Below are 8,441 nucleotides of genomic sequence, written 5' to 3' on the forward strand. Positions count from 1 at the left end.
AGAAATAGTGCTATGAATAGTTTATCACATTTAATAATGGGCAGAGAGCTATTTAAAAATCTCTGGCATCTTATTTCCTTTCCATTTCCCTAACTACCACCCCAGTTCACACCTTCTCAAACTTTCACTTGGACTAATAGCAGTAACCTCCTGATTGATATCCCCATCTACAGTTCATAAATACACCAAGTTTATCTTCTGGGAGCGTAATGCTCATCATGCCACTTTCCTTACTCGGAAACATTAAATGTCTCCCCATTACCTTTCAGCCACAGCAGTTCCTTTACTTGGCATTCAGGGCCTCCTCCCTGCATTTGTACTCCAGAACATTTTTGTGTCAGGCTAAGCCATTGCCATGACCTAAACACAGACTCTTCTTTTCTTCCTCTGTCTCCCTGTTCTTGGCCTCTCCCAGTCCACGTTGCATCATGGTGCCACTCAAACTGCTCCTAACAGCCAACACATCTGTCAGAATTCTTGTCCTCCCAGGCTGAGCTCAGACGTATTTCTTTCAGCAGGCAGCTTGCATTCCCTGTGGCCACGGTCATTTCCCATCTGCCGTGCTCTGTTGGACACTACCTTATGTATTAAGAGCTGCCCTGTACTTAGCTTTCATTTGTGTTTCATCTTTCTTGCCCACTGAATTCCAGCGGGGCCCCATCTGTCTCATCTGTGTGTCTCCAGAGCAACCGGTCCAGCTGCTTACCCATAGAAGAAGCTGAATAAATGCTGGTTGAATTATTTTGGAGAAGTTGTTTGAAAATGTCTTCCTAATTTTTACCTCTGATTCCCACTTCTCCTTTGAGTGAATTCCCCCTCTTGCTCCTTGGTATTTTGTGTGTGTGTGTGCTGGCTAGCTCAGGAGCATAGTCTTTGGTGTCTGGTGCTTTGACAGATCCTCAAGAAATAATGATAACCTCTCAATGCCACCCTCTTTGATCATACTATTTAACCCCCTCCATGTCTTAAACGAATTAAATATTAGGCATCTACATAGACTATGAAAACCAGAATAAAATTTGCTCTGCACCTATAAGACATCATTTCAGAGTCTTTAGTCTGGAAAAGTGTTTAATCTGTTGTCTGTGGTTGATTCTTGAAACTTGCCTTTTTCTCACCACGATGGATGAATTGCACACTAGAAGTTGTGGATCTCAGCTGAGGTCTATCAGGTACTTTCAAAGCAAGTAGGAAGTAAAACTGGAGCACTCTGCTTTCTCATCAGTACCTGGGTTCTCAAGAACTAGTTCCTAAATTAGTGACTGAAAATATTGGTTATAATGATTAGACACCTCATTCATTTACTCTCTCTCCCCCAGTTATCTCAAGAGAACTTGGGCTTATTCTGAGCACCAGTGATGACTTAATTTTGCGGTGAAAAAATAGGAATGAGAGGAAGCCAATTAGGAAACCTCAAGGAAGAGGAAGTATCTCCAGGCTGAAGAGAAGGCTGTTGAGTCTTATTTCCTCTCTGTTCTTGACTCATCCTCTCAGTGCCTGCACCAACTTCTGCACCCGCCTTGCCCCACCTGATCAGGGCCCGGGAATGGGTGTGAGGTGAAGTTGGAGTTAGTAGAGTGAAGGAAGTCAAATAACATTCACAAAGACCCCAAGATATAGGGATGCATCATAGGTGTGAAAATCTTCTCAGTGAACTGACTGATGCTAACAGTTCCCATCCCCTGTCCACATTCACCGCTGAGGCCACATGTGTGCAGGATAGGGTGGGTAACAACTGGCTGCTTTCAAAGTTCAGAAAACAGACTGAGTTTCTCTTCTGAACAGTTGCAGCATACAGTGTAGCCTGGTGCAGTACTTGGCTTCCTTCTTGCTAGAGAAAGAGCAAAACCACCACCGATCAGCCTTTATTCACCGGTGTCCCCTCCTTTCACAATGGCAGAAGCAAGTCTTTAGTAGGTGACTTGTTTTCTTTGTAGTGCCTAATATGTTTTTTCTCCATGCCTTTAAGGGTAGGTACAGCGTGCTCACCTGTTTGAGAGAAGAAATCGAGGTGGTGGTCACCAGGTGATCTCTGGCCAGCGTCAGATCCAAATCCAGTGCTTCTGACACTTGGAGCAAAGCCCGACCCTGTTCAGGACTCAGGCCCCTCCCTTCCCCAATCTTATTTTTCACTGGAACATTTGCTGTTCTCTCAAGCTATGAAGGGCTTCCTGTGTTATCATGCCTAAGGGGAAGTTGTATGTTAAAAAACCACCAACGGTTAAGCCCAAACCAGCTGGGGTCTTCCATCGCTGCTTCCAGTACTCTGGGGAGACCCATGAGAATTCTTAGTGTTCCTCTAAGTCCTTGGCTTTCAGAAATGAGCTCAGTCATCCGTCAAGCATTGGGTCTTCCTTTAAAGGGGGAGTTTTGAAAAACAAGAGAAGCATCAAAAGTTTTAAGAGGGTAATTCTAAAGTTGTTACAGCTAAAAATCAAGGGTGACCTGAAAGCTAAAGGTTTTGGCTCTCTAGAAGGAGTTCCTGGATAGATATAGTTAAGTAAAATGTCCTTTGGGTTGAGCCGATACAAGTTTATTCCCTTTCAAATCAAAGGACAGTGTTACCATTTTGGGAGATGACTGATCGAATTCCAGGCACAGAATTATATAGACTGGTAAGAAAAGGGTGGAGTAGCAAGGCAATGATAATTTGTGACTGCTCTGTTGATAGACACCATATTGTACCCACCACTGGTACTGGAAAGTGAGAGAACCACACACTAGGTGTTATAGCCGAGAGCGCTGGGGTATATTACTTTATTGGAATGTGGTTTGAAGAGATTTTGAGCAGAAACATAACCATGTGCCTCCTGTAACTCACAGTAGCACATCCCACACCACATTTGAGGCTCCATTTGTCCCTCTCCTTTGCCCATAAATTGTATAGTAGAACTGGAGTACAGAGAAATCACCGTTTTCTCTTTCCCCAGGACTCAGCCAGAATGACAACTCCTAGGTTCCCTACCATAGCTGCTGGGGTACAGAAAGAACTTAAGGACTTCTACTGATATGAGAAAGAGACAAACAGCACCAGGTTCTTGCCCTCAGTCCTCTATTGAGGCACCTGATTGGTGATGGTCTGGCCAGGGAGCTACCTCCCTTCAGCTGATCAGCCAGAGCCGCTACGTCTCCATCTCTTTCGTGACCACAGTTGACTTCTGGGGCATCCTAACTCTCCTAAGATACTCTACCTACCAGTGTTCCAACACCTGCTCATATCACATGGAAACACAGATAAGCTTCATTTGTATATTCCCTGGCTCACTGAAACCACCAGCAGAGCATCCTAAGCCAAGGACTAAATTTTTATATTGCCTTTAAAAGCCATGTGATTCAGCATGTCTGCAGTCACTGGGAATCTACGCTGCCACTTTACCTTTGCCTTGTGGGTAACCCCTACCTTCCACCTACCTCCACCCCCAGGGGAGAATGTGGGCCTTGCCAAATGGAGGCCCCCAGGAGATTTTCCAAGACTCACGAGATGTCAAGTCATCTCTAAAATTTTTCAAAAAACCAGAAAGTCATTTCAGAATGTCTAACTTAGTGGCCCCACAGAGAAGATCAAATTTTCCACACACACACAGCAAGTCTGCCCCCATAGGCTTGTGTTAAAGCTGCAGGAGTATTCGTACCCAGACTTTCATGAAAGCTCCCCAGCCCAGGGGGAAGTCCACCTGGGTGAGTAGTTTAGCTGCTGCTTGGCACCCAAGGCACATATTCTTGAGGTCTCTGTTTCCTGGGGATTTCCCTTAGCAATGGAATCAGCAAGGGGTTCGTCTTTCTGAAAGACTTCCCAGAGGAAATCTATTTGCCTGTGGAAAAAAACTCAAATTCTAATATGAAATCTCTGGGCTTTTAGGTTTTTGAGTTTGGCTTTCTCATTTATTCACAAATCTCTTCGAATAAAAACAGTTCAACATAGTACAAAACCCAAGTAGTGAGAATGCATATTCAGAGTGCATTCAGAGAATGATCAGAGTGCTTACTTCATGCCAAGCACTGATGATACACTCAGGAGCAGATATGGCCTCTGCCCTCAAGGAGCCTGATGTTCTAATTCTAGCTTTCAGTTTGTGTTATATTGAAAATGAAGTTGACTCCTTGCAGGAAGTATCCTTTAGGGTATTAATGTATGTTGTTGTTGTTCAGTCACCAAGTCTTGTCTGACTCTGTGACCCTCCATGGTCTGCAGCATACCAGGCCTCTCTGTCCCTCACCATTAATAAGTATATACCATCCAAAATCCTAGGCCTCTTTTAGGGCCCAGCTTAAAGGCAACCTCAACAGAAAATCAGAATTTATTTGAACCTGTGAAGTAATTCTCATAGCCCAGTGTGTGTGTGATTTTAGATAGTCCATCATTGCATGGCAGGGTACACCCAGGGTGCCTCACTGAGAGTCATGTCTATGTGGGAAGGAAAGGCAATTATGAAAACATTTCTCAGTTGTTCCCTTATCTTTCCACAGTTTTCAGTTCAACTTTTCATTTACTGAACTTTTATGAGCCAAGCCACATAGCAAGGGTGGTAGAGAACACAAAGATAAAAGGTATTCAGGCTCTGCTCATCTTTCTTTCTGTGCTACACTGGGTCTTTGTTGCTGTGCACGGGCTTACTCTAGTTGCAGTGTGAGGGCTTCTCATTGTGGTGGCTTCTCTTGTTGTGGAGCACAGGCTCTAGTGTGCTGGCTCAGTAGCTCTGATGCACAGGCTTAGTTGCTCCACAGCATGTGGAATCTTCCCAGACCAGGGATCGAGCTCATATCCCCTGCATTGGCAGGCAGATTCTTAACCACTGGACCACCAGGAAAGTCCTGCTTTGCCAATCTTTAGTGAAGCCTGTTACAGCTCTTTTAAGTTAAACCATATGATTACCAATATTGGAAGCTTTTGACCTACAAAAGTGGCCATTTTATTTGGTTCAGGGTAATAAAAATTCAAATTATATGCACTGGGCATATAGGGGGAAAGAGGCAGATCGGTGAATCTGAGCTTCTTAGCTGAGGAAATGAGAATGAGTGTCCTTACAGGAGGAATAGGGGTGTGAGGGAGCTGGAGAGCTTGAGGAGGGATCAGGCAGTGTATCTCAGAGCTGTGCCAGGGAATGTAGCCCTGCAGTGGAAATAGGAGGATGAATTGCAAGACAAGGCTGAAAAGAAAGGCACAGGTCAGCTAAGTTCAAGACTAAATTTTATCGAGTACCTCAAAGAAGTCTGGGCAGAGAAGCAACTCAGTGAGATGTTGCTCAGGAAAATGATTCCAAGAGTGTGATCAACAGGAAGAGACTCTACTGTGCCAGACCATGCCAACTGGTCTTAATCCAGGCAGTGGCAGTGGGAGTGAGAAGCAGGAGGAGTTATCCCATAGGGAGAATCAACAGGATTTGGTGACTGGAAGGCAGCAATCACAGATGTGCTACGTATCTTGTCTAGTACCTCACTTTCTTGCCTTCTCTCATCTAATCTCCTAAACAGCCCCCATAAAGAGAATCCAGCCTTGAGGTTGCATAAGGTCAGATATCTGGTAACTGTCACAAATGGTATCTAAATTCAAGTTTAAATAGAAAGGGGTGCACTCTTAGCCCCTGTGCTGTAAGGGAATTCATTCATTCAATTAATATTTATTGAGCACTTTAATACATGCTAGGTATTGTTCAAGCTGCCTGAGCTGTACAAGTGAACAAAACAAAGATTCTTGCCCTCTTGGCCCTTGGGTTGGGTGAGGAGAGACAATAAACGGTGAGCAAAATTATGAATTATATGATGGAAAAGAGGAAAGCAGAATAAAAAGGATCAGAATTACCTGGGGAGATTTTGGGGAACTTATAACTATTGCAAGGTTTTGACTCTGAGGACTTGGAAAATGTAGTATGAGGGAAGGGAACTAACTGGCTTGGGAGAAAAGAGATGGAATGAGGTGTGTTCTGTTTTAAACATGTTAGGTTTGGAGGTACTATGTGTCTCAACGTGAAAAGTACCCCATAGGCGATTAGAGAAGACTCAGCACTAGAGAGTGATACAGCCAGAGACCTAGTTTTGAGGAAATATCATCATAGAGGGGGTTGTTGAGTGAGTTCACCCTCCAAGCAGCCTTACAGAGAAGTCATTTTATCTGACTATTCAGGTGAACTTTTGAAGTTACAGTCTAAGGGGCTTGCTCAGAGTCTAAGAAAAAAAAGTACTCAATGTCAGGAGGAGTTGGTCCCACGGATAGGGACCTAAACCTAGGAACACCTTTCATCAGGACAATTGGGAATCAGGAGCCGGAAAGTACCCTGTGTGCCAGAAATGATGTCTGCACTTAGTATTTTCTTAATTGAGTTTCAGTTTTGGATTTTCTTTTTCAGTAGTGAAATAGAAGTTTATTTTTTTTTAAATACTCTTGAAAAATTAGAACTTCCTTAAGAAACTCCTTAGGAGGCTCTTAAAATTTTTTTCTTTTCAATAGAAAGTGAGTTTAAGAGAAAATACATTAAAGAGGTAAGAATTCCTTTTTCAATATTACTTGCAACTGGTATTGAAGTGCCAGACTCTTGTTATACCTGGCTTTCCTGGTACACAAGCTGTTTGGCCAGCTACACTAGTTTAACATCTGGTTTGCATTTTACAGTCACTAAATAGAAGTGTGTGTCTTGGGGTAGATCAAAACAGGCACATTTTACAGTTTCAAAAGTCACTTGCTGTTCTCCAAGAGCTAACTTGCCTGTTTGGAAATTATTCTCATTACTTCATCTACCACAAGCCTGCTTTGAGCCTTGTCCCTTCAGTTCTTGTTCATTATCAATCAAGGCTACTGATTCCTTTATTACACCTATATTGCCTATTGTTAACCGCTCAGTTGTGTCCGATTCTTTGTAATTCTGTGGACTATAGCCCACTAGGCTCCTCTGTCCATGGAATTCTCCAGGCAAGAATACTGGAGTGGGTAGCCATTCCCTTCTCCAGAGGATCTTCCAGACCCAGGGATCTGTACCTAGGTCTCCTGCATTGCAGGCAGGTTCTTTATACCAACTGAGCCATCAGGAAGCCCTATTACACGTATATTTCAACTTCAGTTCCACTTTTAAGACAAAACTGTCCAGAGCTCCTGGCCAAAGGAAGATCTTACCTGGCCAGAATAAAATTCTGCTTTGGAGTGGCTAGCAACACCCTCTCCCTTCTGTACCTAAAATTAACTGGCTACTGCCAGGGCTTTCCTGGTGGCTCAGCTGATAAAACATCTGCCTGCAATGCAGGAGACCTGGGTTCAAACCCTGGGTCAGGAAGATCCCCTGGAGAAGGAAATGGCAACCCACTCCAGTACTCTTGCCTGGAAAATCCCATGGATGGAGAAGTCTCGTAGGCTACAGTCTGGGGTTGCAAAAAGTCGGACATGACTGAACGACTTTCATTGCCAGAGCAGCTGCGATCCATTTATTTCTCCCTCTCATAGCAGGAAAGACAGTGGTTGGATAGAAACTTGTCATGTGCAGAAACGTGGATGAACCTAGAGACTGTCAGAATGAAGTCAGAAAGAGGAAAACGAATATTGTATATTAACGCCATTTATGTGGAAATAGGAAAATGGTAAAGATGATCTTGTTAAGCAGAACCTGAGACACAGACATAGAGAACTAAGCTATGGATACCAAAGGGTGAGGGAGGGGAGTGGGATGAATTAAGACTGGCACTGACATATATACACTACTACTGTGTATATTGCTTCCCTGGTGGCTCAGACGGTAAAGCGTCTGCCTGCAATGCGGGAGACCTGGGTTCAATCCCTGGGTTGGGAAGATCCCCTGGAGAAGGAAATGGCAACCCACTCCAGTATTCTTGCCTGGAAAATTCCATGGACTGAGGAGCCTGGTAGGCTACAGTCCATGGGGTCGCAAAGAGTCGGACACAACCGAGCGACTTCTCTTTCACTTTTTTCACTGTGTATAAAGTAGATAACTAATGAGTCCCTACTGTACGGCACAGGCAAGGTCTACCTGGTGCTCTGTGGTGACCTAAATGGGAAGGAAATCCAAGAAGGAGGGGATATATGTATACGTATGGCTAACTGACTTTGCAGTACAGCGAAACTGACACAGCAATGTAAAAGCAACTATATACTCCAGTTGAAAGAAGGAAGGAAGGAAGAAAGCCAGTGGGTAAACAGATTAAGAACGCCAGCAAGCCACATCCAGGCTAGATATACAGGTTCCCAAACTAACGGGAGACTTCAATACGCGATCACTCAGAGAGGCAAATCACTACTCGAGGCCCCGGAAGACTTTTTTGCTCTTGCTACAGTCAATTCATTCTCCAGATGAAAGCTCTAAACCGCCACAAGCCGAACCTCACCTGCAATCTTCAAGCCGCCCACACACCAGAGGCGGGGCCTTGGAGCTCTCTCCGCGCTGGGGTCTTAACTTCGGTGCGCAAGAGCGGAAGAAGCCCGCCGATGCCCCGGAAACAGT

At 44.3% G+C, this 8,441-nt stretch overlaps 1 long non-coding RNA gene across 1 annotated transcript; it reads right to left on the reverse strand.

The window, feature by feature from the left end:
- LOC108638517 lies at positions 1,054-8,408 on the reverse strand. The gene is made up of 2 exons (XR_001919898.1): positions 8,326-8,408; positions 1,054-1,989 (listed from the first exon to the last, which is right to left on the reverse strand). It is a non-coding gene; the product is annotated as an uncharacterized LOC108638517 (long non-coding RNA).

Source organism: Capra hircus, chromosome 21 (assembly GCF_001704415.2).
Source record: "Capra hircus breed San Clemente chromosome 21, ASM170441v1, whole genome shotgun sequence".
Lineage (NCBI taxonomy): Eukaryota > Metazoa > Chordata > Mammalia > Artiodactyla > Bovidae > Capra > Capra hircus.